At 49.0% G+C, this 17,547-nt stretch overlaps 1 long non-coding RNA gene across 1 annotated transcript; it reads right to left on the reverse strand.

Annotated features, from left to right (window-relative positions):
• Window positions 1-4,713: 4,713 nt before the first annotated feature.
• Window positions 4,714-17,134, reverse strand: LOC134483665 (uncharacterized). The gene is made up of 3 exons (XR_010060528.1): window positions 12,654-17,134; window positions 8,409-8,598; window positions 4,714-7,890 (listed from the first exon to the last, which is right to left on the reverse strand). It is a non-coding gene; the product is annotated as an uncharacterized LOC134483665 (long non-coding RNA).
• Between the last annotated feature and the right edge of the window lie 413 nt (window positions 17,135-17,547).

Here is a 17,547-nt window from a genome sequence, read left to right on the forward strand (position 1 = left end):
CCTGGTGGGTTCATCTAACCAGGGTGAGAAGAATTCCCCACTGGGCTTGAGTCTCCTTAGAATCTGCTCACACACATGCTGTGAGTATAGAAACCCCAGGGAGCCTTCCATATTTCAAGAACAAAAACCCAGGATGCCCAGTTTGAGATGCAGTTGGCTTGGGGCAGATCCTCACGTTGCAAGGGTCCTGCTTTCAAACTGTGAGAACTCAGCATCTGTCTGAACTGAGGAGAAGGAAAAAAAAAAAGACTTGTTTCTTTGAAGTTCAGATACAGCTGAGAATCTTTCATTTTGCCATGTGTATGCACAAGGGTGCACGGCATGCGTGCAGACATGTTTGTGCCATAGTGCGCACGTGGAGGTTAGAGGATAGCCTCTGGTGTCCTACCTTGTTGGAGGGGGGATTTCTCTTGGTCACCACTGCGTATGACACCCAGGTGGCCGACAGGATTTTGGAGCCTCTCCTGACCCCATCTCCCTGTAGAGGTGCTGGGATTACAGAGGGATGAGTTGCCTAATCCAGCTTTTTTGTGGGTTCTGAATATCCAAACCGGGACTGCTCTCTCCGACCCCAGACATGGTATGTGGTACACACAGATCCTTTTCCTCTGAGTGTAGGCATCACTCTACAAGAACATGGCTTTGGAATCTAAAACATCTCCAGACCTCAGAGGAGTGCAGTTAGAATCACCGGGCTAGCAACTAGACATTTTTTTTAGAGATCTGAAGGAAAGGCAGATTTGAGAATGGCGGGGGGTGGGGGGGTTGGGGAGTGAAATCAACAAGTCAGGTTCGTTCTATCTATCTATCTATCTATCTATCTATCTATCTATCTCTATCTCTATCTCGATGTAGATGAAATTTAGTTCAGAAGAAGAACTGGAAGCCAGGACACATCTCAAAGGGAGGCAAGTCCCAGGGCAGTCCAGATATACGCTGAGTGAACCTCTCAGAAGAAACAAGGCACCCTGTACCCCTCAGGAGGAAGAGAGACACCCCACATTTCCCAGGAGGAAGAGACAGCACCAGGTACTTCTCAGGAAGGGAGCCAGCACACAGCCCCCAGTCCCCTCTGACAGTCCTATTTAGATGATGGGTCAGACCATCTCTTGCTCTGACACCAGTCATCACCCACAATGCCCCTGGCCACAGCCCAGCCTGAGATTTTTAACCCTTCTCTATTCACACAGTTTTCTGCCTTCTCTTTGTTCTGCATCCAATTTCCCACTTCACAGCCCAAGATCTAAAGAGTCACTCGGGGGTGATGGGGGTGGCGCAGGAGCTCTTCAGAGAGGCCGGCCTCCCTGGCTGCTTGGGCCCTCTTGAGTTTCACTTACTGGCTTTTACATAAGGAGCTAATGTCTTTTCAAAGCAGGCAGATCACCCGCCTGTGTTTTGACAGTTTGGCGTTAGTGGAAATATCATTAAACTTCTCAAAAATAAGGGCTTTGAAACTCAATCTCCATATTGTTTACACTGTTTTTCTCCCTCTTTCGAGTTCTGTGTGTGTGTGTGTGTGTGTGCGCGCGCGCGCGTGTTTTACTAGCTTAGGCACAGTTAACTCACCCTTCACTCTCAGCACTCAAAGCAAACACTGGCTCTAAGCAGTTGGCCCCTCCAGAGCTGCATAGCTGAGTGTGGAAGAAATAATAAGGGCCTAACTGGCTTTAATGCCTGGGACAACAGGCAAACCACCTTGATGAGTGGTCTGCATTTTGCCCACACTCCTCTAAGGAGCAGTAAGTGTGGGTACTTTTGGCCTGAAGCAAAAAGACTATGTCAGATGTCCAAAGGGTTCCTGGCGGGCACCCCTCCCCTCAACAAGCATGGCCTTCTTGAATGTGGCCTCAATACGTTGATGGCCCCAAAATGTCTCTCCCACACCAACCTCCATGCCCATTCTTCCTGCTCTCATCCTGCCTTAGCAGGTCCACTATAAAATATCCAGGGTAATAAAACTTATAAAAATAGCAGATGTGTGTGTGTGTGTCTATATGCATGTGTGCATATGTGTGCATAAATATGTGTATGTGCATGTTTGAGCATATGTGTGTACATATGTATGTATGCATGTATATATATGTGTGTGCATGTATGCATGTATGTATGTGCGTATATATGTGTATATGTGTATATGTATGTGTATGTGTGTGCATGTGTGTGTATATATGTGTGTGTTTGAGTGTATGTGTATATGCGTGTGCATATGTGTATGTATGTGTATGTATATATATGTGTGTGTGTGTTTGTGTATGTGAAGGTTGTATATTTGAGTGTATGTGTGCATGTGTGTATATTCATGTACCTGTATGTGTGCATGTGTGGTGTATATTTGTATATGTGTGTATATGTTCATGTGTGTACATGTCCATGTGTACTTGTTCATGTGTGGGCATATATATGTATGTATTCATTTGCACATGTGTATGTATGTTTGTGTATATATATATGTGTGTGTGTGCGTGTGTGGTTGTGTATTTGAGTGTGTGTATGTGTGTATGTGTGTACATGCATGTGTGCATGTATGCATGTGCATGTGTGGTGTATATTTATATGTGTACATGAGTGTGTGCTTGTTTTGTGTGTACATCGTTTTGTATGTGTGTGTGCATGTGCGTGTGTGCGTGTGTGTGTGTGAGAGAGAGAGAGAGCTTTAAAAAGAAAGAAAACATTGGATACAGTTGGTAGAGTGGCTTCCTAGGATGCATGAAGCCCTGGGTCCAGGGTTCAGTTCCTAGCACCACATACACTGCTGTGGCAGTGCACACCTGTATTCCAAACACAGGAAGGATCAAAAGATCAAGGTTGTCTTCCATCACGCGGTAACCTACATGAGGTCCTGTCTCAGGAATTAAACAAATGAGACAGAAAGAGAAATAAAGAAATGACAAGAGCAGAGCTGAGGTTGGTGAGGGTGGGAGGAGTGGGGAAAGTTGTGGGTGATGGGGACTGAGCCTCGTGGCTCTGTTGCCGAGCAGTGAGGTAGGGCAGAGCCAGCTGCCTGGTTCCTTCACACCTCAGCCAAGGCATTTACTGTGGGGAGCAGTCCTTATCCTCTCGTTCTCTATCATGAAAGGCTGAAGAACACACTGGGAGGAGGGAGGGGAGTGATGAACTGAACTGAACTGAAAGAAAGCACCTTTGAGAACAAGCCGGATGTTAGAAGGTCTTGACTGGTAAAGGCGTGGGGTCTGGGATTGGGCTTCCTGGGGCAGACCTCATGACTCTCTTGTGTTTGCAGCTTCTGAAGATGGGGGTCCCAGAGGACAAAGAAACAGCGAGGTCCCATAGCTCAGCTCTTCCCCGTGGAGAGAGAGCTTTCCAAAACATCGATAGAACTAGCCGGTGATAGAGGGCTGGGAGTCCCGGGCAGTCCTGAGGGGTCCTCTTTGCATTCATGTTCTCTCACCAAGGATCTGCTCATCTTGACTTCTCCATACTGAGGTGACAGGCATGTGACAAGGCTTTTACCTATGAGCTATCCCAGACCCTCCCTCTTCTACTTTCAATGACCCTGGGATTGTACCCTAATTGGCAGGCTTGGTTTTTTGGCAACTCAATTTCCTTTACCAAAAGCTTTCGTGCATTCCCAAGGCTCTGATGATGAGGCCTGGGGCCTCTTTGGAGACAGATATAATGGGAAGGTCTGAGTCTCAACCAAGCCCCGATATAGGCTCCCGTTTAACCCACTACTTATTCTCGAGAATGAATGACCGTGCGACGCATGTTCTGTGCAGCAGAGACATGATCACAGTAATGTAGGGGATAACAACCCCATGTACCATGGCCTCGGTGATTGATCTAGGCTTTCCATTAAAAGTCACTTAATCCTCTTGATGGTTCCAAGAGCACTGTTACCAGCACCCCTGTGCAAAAGAAGAGAGAGTACCGGGCTGACAGTTGGCAGAGGGTAGAGCAGACTTAGCACCCAGGATTCTCCCTTGGATGCTGCTTTCAGGACTAGGAAAAGGTTGCCACTCTGTTGAAGGCCAGGTGCCCCCTTGGCCCTTTGATCTGTGTCAGCTCGCTTATTGAGAGGAGTGTCTCTCTGTTATGTCCAGGCTTCTGCACAATAGCAAAGAACTCTGTTTGTCTGTCCTACTACCCTGGCACCGGTCAGGACCCGATTGCATGAACTTGACCTTGCAGCTAAGAGTATGGAGATGCTATAAACAAACCAGCCCCGTATATTTGGCTCAGATGCACAAATCTAGCCAGCGGTGGGAGGGGCATGGGCTCACAGAAGGCATGTTCTGCAGAGGACAGGATCATCCACCAGATTGCTCTTCTTGCTGTCAGAGGATCCCTGGTTTCACTTAGGAGAAGAGTGAGCGAACTCCCATAGGTAGATAGACTGCTCAGGTCTGCTCCCCTTTGAGTCTAACCCTGTTGATTCAAAACACAGCTGGCCTCTGAGGAGGGGATCACCAGTTATCTTGGTACTTTTAATCCCTCCCACCACTACCAATAACCAGAAGCAGAGGGAAAGCAGCCCTAGAGTCCAATAAGGGGGCCATTTCCCTAGATTGTTCTAGAACTTAGTTCATGAGGCAATAACCAGGCCCTAGTTGGCAAGATCAGCTCTAGACAAGAGAGAGTAAAGGGCCAACCCAAATCTCCCTGGGCCCCCAGGGACGACGGATGGGGGAGAAACCAACCGCCAAGTTCCGCTCATTTCACAAGCTCATGGCAAACCCCAGAGCGTTGCTTTGTTGCTTAAAAACGATTTAATTTTTGCAATCTTCCAAAGAAAGCGGGTGCCAGAGTGAGAATTGATGTTTGAAGAGTGATGTCTGTGAGGTGGAAAGCTGACAGCTCCTCTCACAGGAGGGCAGCTAGCAGGCATGGGGACATGCATGGTCTGGGGTCAAAGTTATCCATGACTTGTCCTTCTCATTTCATAGGACCTGGCTCCCACAAGGAGCCAGCCTCCCACTGTAAGACCAGGACAGCCATCTTCCTGAGATCCATCTAGAGTTCAGCCACTTCTTCCTCCTCCTGGATCTGACAGAACTCAGGCCCCTGCACAAGTTCTTTTTCCAGTGAGCGAGCTCCGTATCCTCCGGCCTAATGGGGTGGCAGGAGAAGAGTAGGCCTAGCCTCAGGCAGCCTGGTCTGAACCAAAACTCGGCCCTCAGATCTGTTGTTCAGCTCTGAGGGTGTCCTCATGCAGTTGGACCTGGGCTGTCTTTGCTGGAAGGGGAGAGGAGTGGTATTGTTCCCATGTGGTTGCTGGGCCACTGCACAAGACAACTGTTCTGTGAGGAACCTCACATGACAGCAGGGCCCACATAGGACTTGGTGAGGAGTTGTTCTCTTGCTGTGTTTTCTATTACTGCCAGCACGAATAATACCCTCCAGGTGGCCTCTCTCAAGGGGAGTCATTTACTGGCCAGGGACTTTGGAACTTTATTCTGACAGGGTGGGGGTTGGGGATATAGAGCAGGGGCAGGGGGCACGTGGTCTCAACCTGACCCTTTAAACTCTGGAGCTTACACCTCTCTTCAGAGCCCTCTATTTGGGTCATAGAGGAGCCAGGATTTCCAGGACATGTATGTCCCAGCAAGGCTGAGTCTGTGGCTGGATCCCTGATCTCTTACAAGGTTTTCACACTGCAGTATAAACAAGGTTCAGGGCCCTGCCATGTTTCCCTGAGGCCACTGGAGGCTGGAGCTACCCAGAGGAGACACCCTCATCTCTGTACTCAGAAGGTTAGGTGTGCACAGATGACTTGGGTCACTGGTTGTGGCTGAGGGCAACCTGAGAACACGTGGCAATGTCCTCCCTTGCAGCCTACATCTGGACAGAGTGGCCTGGACACACCGGCTGTGCTCGCACTGTATCTACCCACTATCAGTGAGGTCATGTCTGCCCACGGTCATTCGGGTCAGTCATGTTTCCTCAGGTCTGATGAAATGACAGGCTGTTCTTACAAGGACACCCACGTAGCTGAACAGAGGTCACTACTGTCCTCTGAGCAGGCCCTGCACATGGACACCACTGCGGTGACTGTCATGGAAGCCAAGGAATCAGAAGCAGCAGGTGAGGCAGCAAGTCATCTCCCACGAGGAGACGGGGAGATCACCCCCAAGCCAGCACAGATGGTTGCTGGGGGAAACCTTCGTTTGATCCCCAATAAATAATATGTGACAAGCTATCATTCCTAAGAACAACTGTCGCACCCTTGTGACCTCGAGGGTCTCCGTTGTATGTTTTAGCTGAACGCCAATGCTCTGAGCAGTCAAGGTAGAACCTTCTCCCCAGCAGCAGATGGACATGGGCAATACTAGTTCTGGGAGAGGAGCAAGGCACAGTATATACAAGTCCAAGGCAAGCCATCCTAACCTTGATGATCTCAAATACGCCAGGGTGACTGTACAAAGTAGCGATGGACCAAAGGAGAATCCAGGTAGCTGGTCACGCTGGAGACCCAGTGCTAGGTGCTGTTTTAAAAGCTTACTGCATGTAAACTCACTTAAGCCTTATAAAATATTATTGTGGCCATTTTACAGACAAGGAAACTGAGGCTCAGTAACACAAAGTGAGAAGAGAGCAGCCTGGATTTAGGTGCCTACAGTCCATGTTCTGACCAAGGCCAGAGTGGGTGACCTCGACACAAGGCTAAATAGGTGAGGTGTATCCTATAAAGTCAAGAATCTAAACTGCCTGAGGGGTCCTCGACTGTAATCCCAGAACTTTGCCAAGTGGAGACAGGGGGACCAGAAGTTTGCCATTCTTGAAATCAAAGCGAGTCTGGGTGATGTGAGACATCACTTCAAACCAAAAGGCACTGAGGTGGGAGACTCTTCCCAGCTTAGAGCAGGGACACTAAGTGAGTTACCTCCCTGTGAGAAAAGGCTGGTCCTGTGCTGCCTCCTTCCTGATGCCTCTGCTCTACAAGAGAACCCGCCTCACTCCTGCTCCACAGAATGGAGTCTCGCAGGGGTGAGTCTCAGAGTGCCCGCCCCGTGCCCCCAGACTCTGTTCCCCAGCACAATTGTGCAAGCTTCTATTACAGCAAGTGTGGAGGTCGCTCTCGCGGTCAAAGGTTTTTAACTGCAAAGGAAGAGGAAATGTATGTCAGAAAGATGGCACTCTGCCAACCCCACATTCGTGTGGGGGATCTCACATGTGAAATGGTTCTTTGGAAGAAGTTGGGTGCTCTGTGTTCTAGGGTGGGGTGGGGGTGGGAGGGCAGGATGGTTTCTGTGAAGGTTGCAATGTAGCAGGGTGGGGACAGCCCCAAGACAACCTGAGGGAAAGTGAGGGCAGATGAAAGGCTGTAGGGATGAGGAGGAAAGGACAGGGGACAGAGGGAAAGAGTAACGAAGGAAGATGCTGGCTTCAGAGAGTGACACCTCTCTCAAGAACAAGGAGGCCACATGGTATCGAGGATCTAATTTCTGAGACCTGAGAGTTCCTGAACATGTGCTGGGCTGTGCTCCTGCACTCACTCCCTGTGGCCCTCCAGGTCCACAGTGATCAGTGAGCACAGGCAGAATATGCCGGGCATGCTCTGTGGAGTTCACCCTCTAGGTCATTCTCTCTCTTGCTGCCCATCTTGTCTTGAAAAGGCCTTGAAGCATGACAGAAGGTAAAGCGGGGGACCTGATGGATGCCAGCTACTCCCTCGGCCAGCTACTCCCTCGGCCAGCTACTCCCTCGGCCAGCTACTCCCTCGGCCAGCTACTCCCCCAGCTGACCTTAGGAGGTAAGAGGAAGTCTCAGGGTAAAGAAGACAGGAGTCTTTTGGGTCCTCTTCTGCTGCACGCATACTGATTCCTTGAGCACATACTTCCCCGTGAAGAAAAGTAGCATGTCTGTCCCATGAGGTGCTGCGAGTGTAGCTCAAGGTGCTGATTTCTTCCTTAAGGAATGTCTGAGGACCAACTGTTGGGAAGAACACCACACTGTTGGGCATCAGCACAACAAACAGAGACCTTGCAGCTGAAGAATTTGAGTGGAGGGGCAGATTAAGGATACGGTATTTTCCTGAGAACACAGCCCCATGGGGCCATCCCTGAGGTAGTCTGGGAGCCATGGGAAATGAGGAGTCTTGTCCTAGCTGGCACCTGCCTCTCTACCCACAGCCACTAGCCACAGCCAGGGGCAGCACCACCATGAGCTATTTGGCTAAGAGCAGCATTGAGACCACTGACCGAATATTGCACACAGGTGACAGTCACCAGGTTGTACATAGCTACACTCTGAGAACACCGGCCTCGGGAAGTAACCCACTGTCCCCACACTCCACCACAGGACCATCCCTCCTTTACTGTGAGCAGGGATTGTGAAAGGTTTGAGCCTATCCTGGCTCTGAAGCAGATGTCTGGCATGGCTCGGCCAGGGCTCTGCCTCTCCCTGCCTCCTCCCCATCCTGTTACCAAGTGACCTTACACACAGCTCACCAGAAACCACTTCTTTCCATGGTGTTGCCACGGATGCACCTCCCTTCCTTTAAGGGGACACTGTGGCTGCCACGGGGCGTCTGGCAAACGGAGGCTCCTGTTCTTGGAGTCTTGAGTCTGCATTCCAGGCCAGGAACGCTTCAACCTCTAAGGAGAGGCAACACAGGTTGTGAAGTAGATGACTTCAGATCTGAAAGGGAATGACCAAGTCAGTCAGCTCTATGATCAGTGCTGGGCCTTGGATGATCCCCTAATCTATCAGTGCTTGATGGGTTCTCGGTTTATCAAAGATTCAGTGAAACACACGGGGCTCAAAGGGGTGCTGGGTGTGAAGTCACTCTGAAACTCCCAGATCTGTGGGTATGCATCATTCCCAGTGGCCCTTGAGTCACACGGTGGCAGGGGTGGAGAAGGCTCACTTGTTTACCGTCCTGTATTCCTGAACTTTTGTCTTGTTGAGCTTTTGTCACCCTTTCCTTTTAGTTCTCTTGGGACACAATGTTCACTGGTGACCCCTTGGTCTCTGAACACGTGTTCCCGTGCAGACCCAAATCCACGGCTGTCCTGACTACAAGGGTATATCATAGATCGAGTAGGGAGGCCAGAGTGGCCTGTGGGAAGTGTCCTGCATCCAGACAGCCCCATTAGACACTAGTAGTCTGTAATTTGGAGCCTGAAAAACATTAGCTGGAACTTAAAAATAAGTTGGGCCTTGTTCCCTGGATGTTTCAAAGTCAACTGAAATGGTAACCCAGGGTTTAGCCCAGATTGTGTGGGTGCTTTTAGAAGCTGGTGACTTTAAGTGCTGTGGGGGTGTTTGGGGTCCTGTGGTGCCAGACTCCATTTGGGGAATCTACTCTGCTTGGCCTTTCTGGGTAAGTTGTTTGTTTTGGAGAGAGAGAGAGAGAGAGAGAGAGAGAGAGAGAGAGAGAGAGAGAGAGAGAGAGAGAGAGAGAAAGAGAGAGAGAGAGAGAATATATATAAGAGAGAGAGAGACAGGGAGAGAGAGACAGAGAGAAAGAGAGACTAGAGAACAGACCCAGGGCCTTTAGGCAATGCTGAACCACTGGGCCACATTCCCAGGCCTCCAGGGTCTCTTTAAGTTTCCAAACCAGCCATAAGCTCATTTTACAGCTTAGCAGACTTTGAACTTACAGTCTTACTGCCTCAGTCTCCCAAGCAACTGGATACAGGTCTGTGCCACCGGGCTTGGCTAGGTGACAGTTTTATGAAAACAAAGGCCTTTTGTCCCTGGAGATGTTGGCTACTGCCCAAGCCCCCAAGTCACCCCTTACTATAAAGCCTGTCTCAGTTCAGGCTCATGCTCTGCTGTCACTTGTCACTTAGCATCTGGGAGCTACTGTTTGCTCACTGTGAAATGGGAACAGCGTTCCCCACTGGCAAGGGCTTGTGGGTATTACACAAGATAACACAATGGAGAGGGTTTGGCATTAAGAAGACATAGAAACAGTATTGCAACTGTCCCCTTCCACTGCTGCCTCCCAGATGCCCCAGGACCCTGAGGAAGAGTCCAGATGGGCTCTCAGATCTGGGAAGTTAAAGAAGAGAAGTTAGACAGTATGGGGCTCTCCAGTTTTGTTGCTCAGCAGCCAGTGAGTTCCCAGAGGCGCCACATCTGCCCCACACATGTGAAGCCTTCAATGCCCTGCGGCTGCCAACTTGAACTGAACCCATTTTAGATGGTGTTCCAGCGGTGCCAGCCTGGGCCAGAAAGTCACCTGAGAGAACTAGTTAGCCAGAGGCTAAGAGGCACAAGACTCATGTGTACGTGTATGTGTGTGTATGTATATCTGTGTGTTTGCATATGCATCTTGTGTATGTATCTATGTGTGTCTGTGTGTATGTATCCGTGTGTGTATGTATACGCATCTGTGTGTGTATATGTGTATATGTGTATATGTATCTGTGTGTGTCTATGTATATATGTGTCTGTGTGTGTATGTATCTGTATGTCTGTGTGTATATGTATCTGTGTCTTTCTGTGTGTGTATCTATCTGTGTGTGTCTGGGTGCATATGTGTCTGTGATTGTATGTATCTGTGTGTCTGTGACTGTATGTATCTGTGTGTCTGTGATTGTATATATCTGTGTGTGTCTGTGTGTATATGTGTCTGTGTGTGTATGTATCTGTATGTCTGTGTGTATATGTATCTGTGTCTTTCTGTGTGTGTATCTATCTGTGTGTGTCTGGGTGCATATGTGTCTGTGATTGTATGTATCTGTGTGTCTGTGACTGTATGTATCTGTGTGTCTGTGATTGTATATATCTGTGTGTGTCTGTGTGTATATGTGTCTGTGTGTGTATGTATCTGTATGTCTGTGTGTATATGTATCTGTGTCTTTCTGTGTGTGTATATATATCTGTGTGTGTCTGTGTGTATATGTGTCTGTGTGTGTCTGTGTGTATATGTGTCTGTGTGTGTCTGTGATTGTATGTATCTGTGTGTGTCTGTGTGTGTATATATATCTGTGTGTGTCTGTGTGTGTATATATCTCTGTTTGTCTGTGTGTAAATGTGTCTGTGATTGTATGTATCCCTGTGTCTGTGATTATATGTATCTGTGTATATCTGTGATTGTATATATCTGTGTGTGTCTGTGTGTGTATATATCTGTGTGTGTCTGTGATTGTATTATCTGTGTGTCTGTGATTGTATGTATCTGTGTATATCTGTGATTGTATGTATCTGTGTGTGTCTGTGTGTGTATGTATCTGTATGTTTGTGTGTATATGTATCTGTGTCTTTCTGTGTGTATGTATCTATCTGTGTGTGTGTCTGTGTGTGTATATATCTGTGTGCGTCTGTGTGTGTACATATCTGTGTGTGTCTGTGCGTGTACATATCTGTGTGTGTCTGTGGTTGTACATATCTGTGTGTGTCTGTGTGTGTATATATCTGTGTGTGTCTGTGATTGTATGTATCTGTGTGTGTCTGTGTGTGTATATATCTGTGTGTGTCTGTGTGTGTATATATCTGTGTGTGTCTGTGTGTGTATATATATCTTTGTGTGTCTGTGATTGTATGTATCTGTGTATATCTGTGTGTGTCTGTGTGTGTATATATCTGTGCGTGTCTGTGTGTCCACAAGAGGTTATGTGTGCATCTTTCTCCTCCCTCTTACAGAGCTCCTGGAGTGTAGCCAACACAGAGAGTTGGAGATGAGGATCTTGAAAGCACCCCACTGAGTTCTCTGTGCTTCTAGAGATTCTGAGGAGCTAACAAGGCTGATAGAAGATTCTGAACTGCTAATGGCCGGGTCTGGGAATGTAGCTGGATTGGCTGAGTGCTTGCCTAGGATGCAGGAAGCCCTGGGTTTAAGTCTCAGCACACCTAAAGCATGTGCGGAAACATGTGTGTGATCCCAGCATTTGGGAGGCAGGAGGATCAGGAACCCTAGGTCGTTCATGACTACACAGCACATGAGACTACACATCAACAAAGGATGCCAATGTTTAATACAGCGATCCCCCTCATCTACCAATCCATCCACCCACCCACCCACCCATCCATCCACCCATCCATCCATCCACCCATCCATCCATCCACCCATCCATCCATTCATCCATCCATCCACCCATCCATCCATCCATCCACCCACCCACCCATCCATCCATCCATCCATCCATCCATCCATCCACCCATCCATCCATCCATCCATCCATCCACCCACCCACCCACCCATCCATCCATCCACCCACCCACCCACCCATCTATCCATCCACCCATCCACCCATCCATCATCCATCCGTCCATCCATCCATCCACTCATCCATTCATCCACCCATCCATCCATCCATCCACCCATCCATCCATCCATCCATCCACCCATCCATCCACCCACCCACCCACCCATCCATCCATTCATCCATCCATCCACCCACCCACCCACCCATCCACCCACCCATCCATCCACCCATCCATCCATCCATCCATCCACCCATCCACCCATCCATCCACCCATCCACCCATCCATCTATCCATCCACCCATCCACCCATCCATCCACCATCCATCCATCCATCCACCCATCCACCATCCATCCATCCATCATCCCATCCATCCATCCATCCATCCGTCCATCCATCCAGCCACCCACCCATCCACCCATCCATCCGTCCGTCCATCCATCCATCTGATGTTCACTCAGGAAGGTACCTGGCACTTGCTCTTCCACTCTAATGTCTCAAATAAAGACCGAGTGCTCCCCGAGTCAGAAGAACTTACACTGCTGTCGGCTTGGTGTGAAGACGGACCACTGTGCTTCACTGCTGGAGTCTTCCTCCCTGGCCTCCTCTTCTCCAGTCCTTCATGGGAGGCAGCTCACCTCAGTGTCCATCCCACAGAGCCCTAGGGACTGACATTGGGGGGTGTCTTCCTTGCTGTCTGCATCTCAACAGTTGCCTGTGGGTTACGCGGAAGAACAACACGCCATTTAAATGAGATCATTCCTTAAATGCAGAGGAATCCAGGGCACAGAGAAAGGACACTCTTCCTCAGGCAAGAAACATTTGGGACTTGGCAGATTCTAAAGCAAGGTCCCAAACACCAGCTGCTTCTACCCTCTGCTACACATAGACCCAGAGGACCAGGCAGCTCAAGGCTCCTCAGGCAAGAACACTTCCCTAGATAGCATGGAAACTTGCTTGGAGGGCCCACCCTGTCAGGACTCAGTTCAGCACCCATCCTGTTAGCACTTGGTTAAGCAACAGCGTCTCAGCACTGACTTCAGTGCCCCTTCTGCCATCCCTGAACTCAACACCCACCCTAGCATCACTCAGTACAGCACCCACCCTAGCATCACTCAGCACAGCACCCATCCTAGCATCACTCAGCACAGCACCCATCCTAGCATCACTCAACACAGCACCCATTCTAGCATCACTTAGTTCAAACTAGAGACACAAAACCTTTACACAAGTTCACCCATGAGTATATATATATGTGTGCGTGCATATGTGTGAACATATATATATATATATGGTGTGTGTTTATGTGTGTAAGTGGTATGTGTATGTATGTGGAAGGTGTGATGTATGTATATGAGTGTGTTTGTACTATGTTAATCCTCATATTAACATCTCAGCTCGCTCTTATCACTTCACATTTCCTCTTGCCAAACACACACAGCCTACAAACATGGACACACACACACACACACACACACACACACACACACCACAGACATGGATACACATACCACATACCATAGACACACATGCATGTACCATACACACATCATTTACACACACATGCACACACACACCACACAAACATGGAGACACACATACATGGATGCACACACCAGATATGTGCACATAGCAATAAAATAGAAGTCAACTAAGGTGTTTCTCAGCAATCAACACAATAGACCCCTTTCAAGGAAGCAGAAGTCTCCTCACATAGGTGTTCTGGAAACCTCTGTCTCTACTGGACCGCCAGAAGTCACGGTAGAAACAACTAATGCTAGGGACCCTCCCTTCCTTCTCTCCAGTGGCAATCCACCAGTAGACCACTCCTGCCTGTTTCTGTGCAAAATTCTCTCAGCTTATGGTACCCGGAGAATGCTAAGCCACAGGCCCATGCCTTCCTCTAGCCCAGTCATAACCGACACGAGGGACAGGCTCCACCAAGACCCCTCCTCCAGCCTGCTGTGGTCACACAGCCAGATGAAGGACCCCACCTGGGGGGACTTCAAAAGGCAAATGATAGAAAAGCGTTGACGCAAGCTTGTCATGCTAAGGAGACCCAGCCAAGGTGTCTTGGCAGGGCCTGCAGCTTGCTTCGAGGGTGCTCTGGAGGTCTGGCTGAGGCTGAGAGAAGTAATCCTAGAGCTTCCAGCTTGCAGGCCCTCATTGTGTGGTCCCTAAGCCCTAGGATCAGGACGAGAACCCTAGGCCAGGGTTCCAGCCACAGCTCAGGGGGCCCAAGCAGAGACTCTCTCACTGTGGTGAGAGAACATATAAACATCAGTGGATATTTTTGTTCATTTCTGCATATTAATAAACTTCCTGACAACTGGCCTGTGGCTTTACAATAGTCTCACATCTAGCACTACTCTTGACACCTAGCAGGGACTCAGAAATGTAGTCTGGGACTTCCCACTGGCTACAGTGCTAGGCCCAGACCTGCTTCCTGAGCCCAAGTCTTAGGATCCTGTGTAATTCTGCAGAGGAAGTGTGGCTGCCCCCCTACCAGCAGCTGGGTCATCTCTTACTCATCGTCTGCTCATTACGGTGAAATCAGAGTGCAAGCCAATCCTGGCCTCAGTGGTTTCCCCGTGACTGGCCTTCAATAAGAATCTGTCTCTGATCCCTCGGCCCACACAGGCTGCACCCTCCCAGACGGCTCTGGGCATTTTGATGACAGGCTCCATCTAAGTGTCCCCAGAATGCCCTGCCTCTCCCTGGGGAGGGTCTCCTATAGACCTGCAGGGAACAGTAAGATTTGAAGTCTCACCTCTTCTAAGCCGGTGAGACTTGAAGAGCTCGGGTGATGGCTCAGTCATCAAAGTGCCTGCCCTGTAAGCATGAGGGCCTAGGACACCCAACACCCAGGGAAAAGCTGGGCCTGGCAGTAAACATCTGTAAACCCATGGCTGGGGGGAATGAAGACAGGAGGATCAGTAAGTTCCAGGCCAATGACAGACCTCATCTTAAAAACAAGGTACAACCTGATAGAATGACCTCTGTCCTCTGAGTACACATAACCATGCACACACAACCACACAATCACACACACACATACAACCACACACATACCCACACACATATAACCACACACACATAACCACACACACATAACCACAAACACATAACCACAAACACATAACCACACACACACAACTACTCACACATACAACTAGATATCCAACCATATGCACACACAACCACACACACAACCATACGCACATAACCCCACACACAACCACTCGCACAACTACACACACACAACCATATACACACACAACCATATACACACACAACCACACAACATAACTACACATACACAACCACACACACAACCATATGCACATAACCCCACACACAACCACTCACACAACCACACACACACAACCATATACACACACAACCACACGACATAACTACACATACACAACCATACACACAAAAAACCTTACACATACACGAAAACCACACACAATCATGCACAGAATCGCACACACAGAAAACCATACACACACAACCACTCACACATACAACCATACACACACAAATCCACACAGAACCACACAATAAAACCACACATACATACACACCAAAACCACACAGAACCCCACACAATCACTCACACAGGAAACCGTACACACACAACCCCACGTACAATCACACACACACAACTACACATATACAACCACATATACACATACACAAAAACCACACACATAACCACACATACACAACCACACACAAAACCTTACACACACACGAAAACCACACACAACCTCGCACAGAATCACACGCACAGAAAACCATATACACACAACTACACATACACAGCCATATACACACACAACCACACACATAACCACACATGCACAACTACACACGCAACCACACATGCACAACCACACACACACAACCATACACACAATAAAATATGTTAAAAAGCCAAGCAGATCCAAAGCTTGGAAAGAGGGAAAGACTCAGACACTGATTTGCGGTGTGATGTTACTGCGGGCTCCACACACTGATCGACCTAGTCAGGGTCACTACGGTTGTGCTGAAACACCATGACCAAAGCAACCTGGGGAGGAAAGAGATCATTTGGCTTACTCTTCCACACCACTGTTCATCATGGAAGTAAGTCAGGACAGGAACCTGAAGGCAGGAGCTGAGGCAAAGGCCATGCACCGAGTGCTGCTTACTGATTTGCTCATGATGGCTTGCTCAGCCTGCTTTCTTATAGAGCCAGGACCGCCAGCCCAGGGTTGGCTCCACCCACAATGGACTGGCCCCACCCACAATGGGCTGGGCCCTCTCATCAATCACTAATTAAGAAAATGCCTTACAGGTTTGCCTACAGCCAAATCATATGAAGGCTTTTTCTCAGTTGAGGAGCCCTCTTCTCCAGTGACTCCAGCTTGTGCCGAATTGACATAAAATTAGCCAGCACGCTAATTTACAAAAGTGCTGGAATTGAACATTAAATTCACCTGGATGGTTTGACCTGCCCAGCAGACAAAGTAAAGTGAGATATGGCCAGGCATAGGATTTGTCATGGCAAAAGAATGGTCCCCTTAGAGAAAGCCTCAGGAGTACTCCTCAGAAGAGAAAAAAAGGACAAGAAATGTTGGTGCGGATGTGGGGGATGGAGGAACCCGTAGTCACTGCTGATGGCAGTATCAATGGGTGCAGCCACTCTGGGTATCAGGAGTTCTCAAACAGCTACAGCTGTTGTATGGCCCAGCTGTACCTCTCCTGGGCTTATTCACACAGTCCTTACCGAGCGGAACAGAACCAGCCTTGGTGTGCATTCACAGATGAACCGGTAAGGAAAAGTGGGTGGGGCACGGGGCGGCAAGTTATCCGCTACCGAGAAAAATGGCGGGGAGGGCTTTTCAAGGAAATGGATGGAACTTTCTGTTGGGTTAAGTGAAATGGCTAGACTCAGAAGGGCAAATACCGTGTTTTCTCTCATATGAGGATCCTAGGTACTGATTTTCTCACACACACACACCCGCCCGGAGTGGGATGATATAGTCAATGGAGCAGAAAGGTAACAGTGAGATGGGGGAGGGGGAGGGGAGGAAGAGGCTGAAACAAGAGGAGGGGGAGGGTTGAGAACAGGAGACATGAAAGCGGGGGTGGGGGGTGGGGGGGTGGGGGTGGAAATTGAAAGGGTGGATGGGGGGGTGGGTATTGAAAGAGAGTGAGATCAACAGGCTAAGTGTGTATGCAGGGCAAAAGCTGGGCAGAGCCCATGACTCTATGCTGATTTTAGAATGATCCTGGGACGCAGGGAGCAGCTCCCTTGGTGATCAGAGAGTCTGCAGAGGGGGAAACCCTTAACACACTCCAGGCCTCCTTACCTTGTGTCCCACATCCCCAATCCCCTCCCCTTTCTTCCTCACATCTGATTCCAGACCAGGGGAAGATGA

This window comes from Rattus norvegicus, chromosome 19 (assembly GCF_036323735.1).
Source record: "Rattus norvegicus strain BN/NHsdMcwi chromosome 19, GRCr8, whole genome shotgun sequence".
Classification (NCBI taxonomy): domain Eukaryota; kingdom Metazoa; phylum Chordata; class Mammalia; order Rodentia; family Muridae; genus Rattus; species Rattus norvegicus.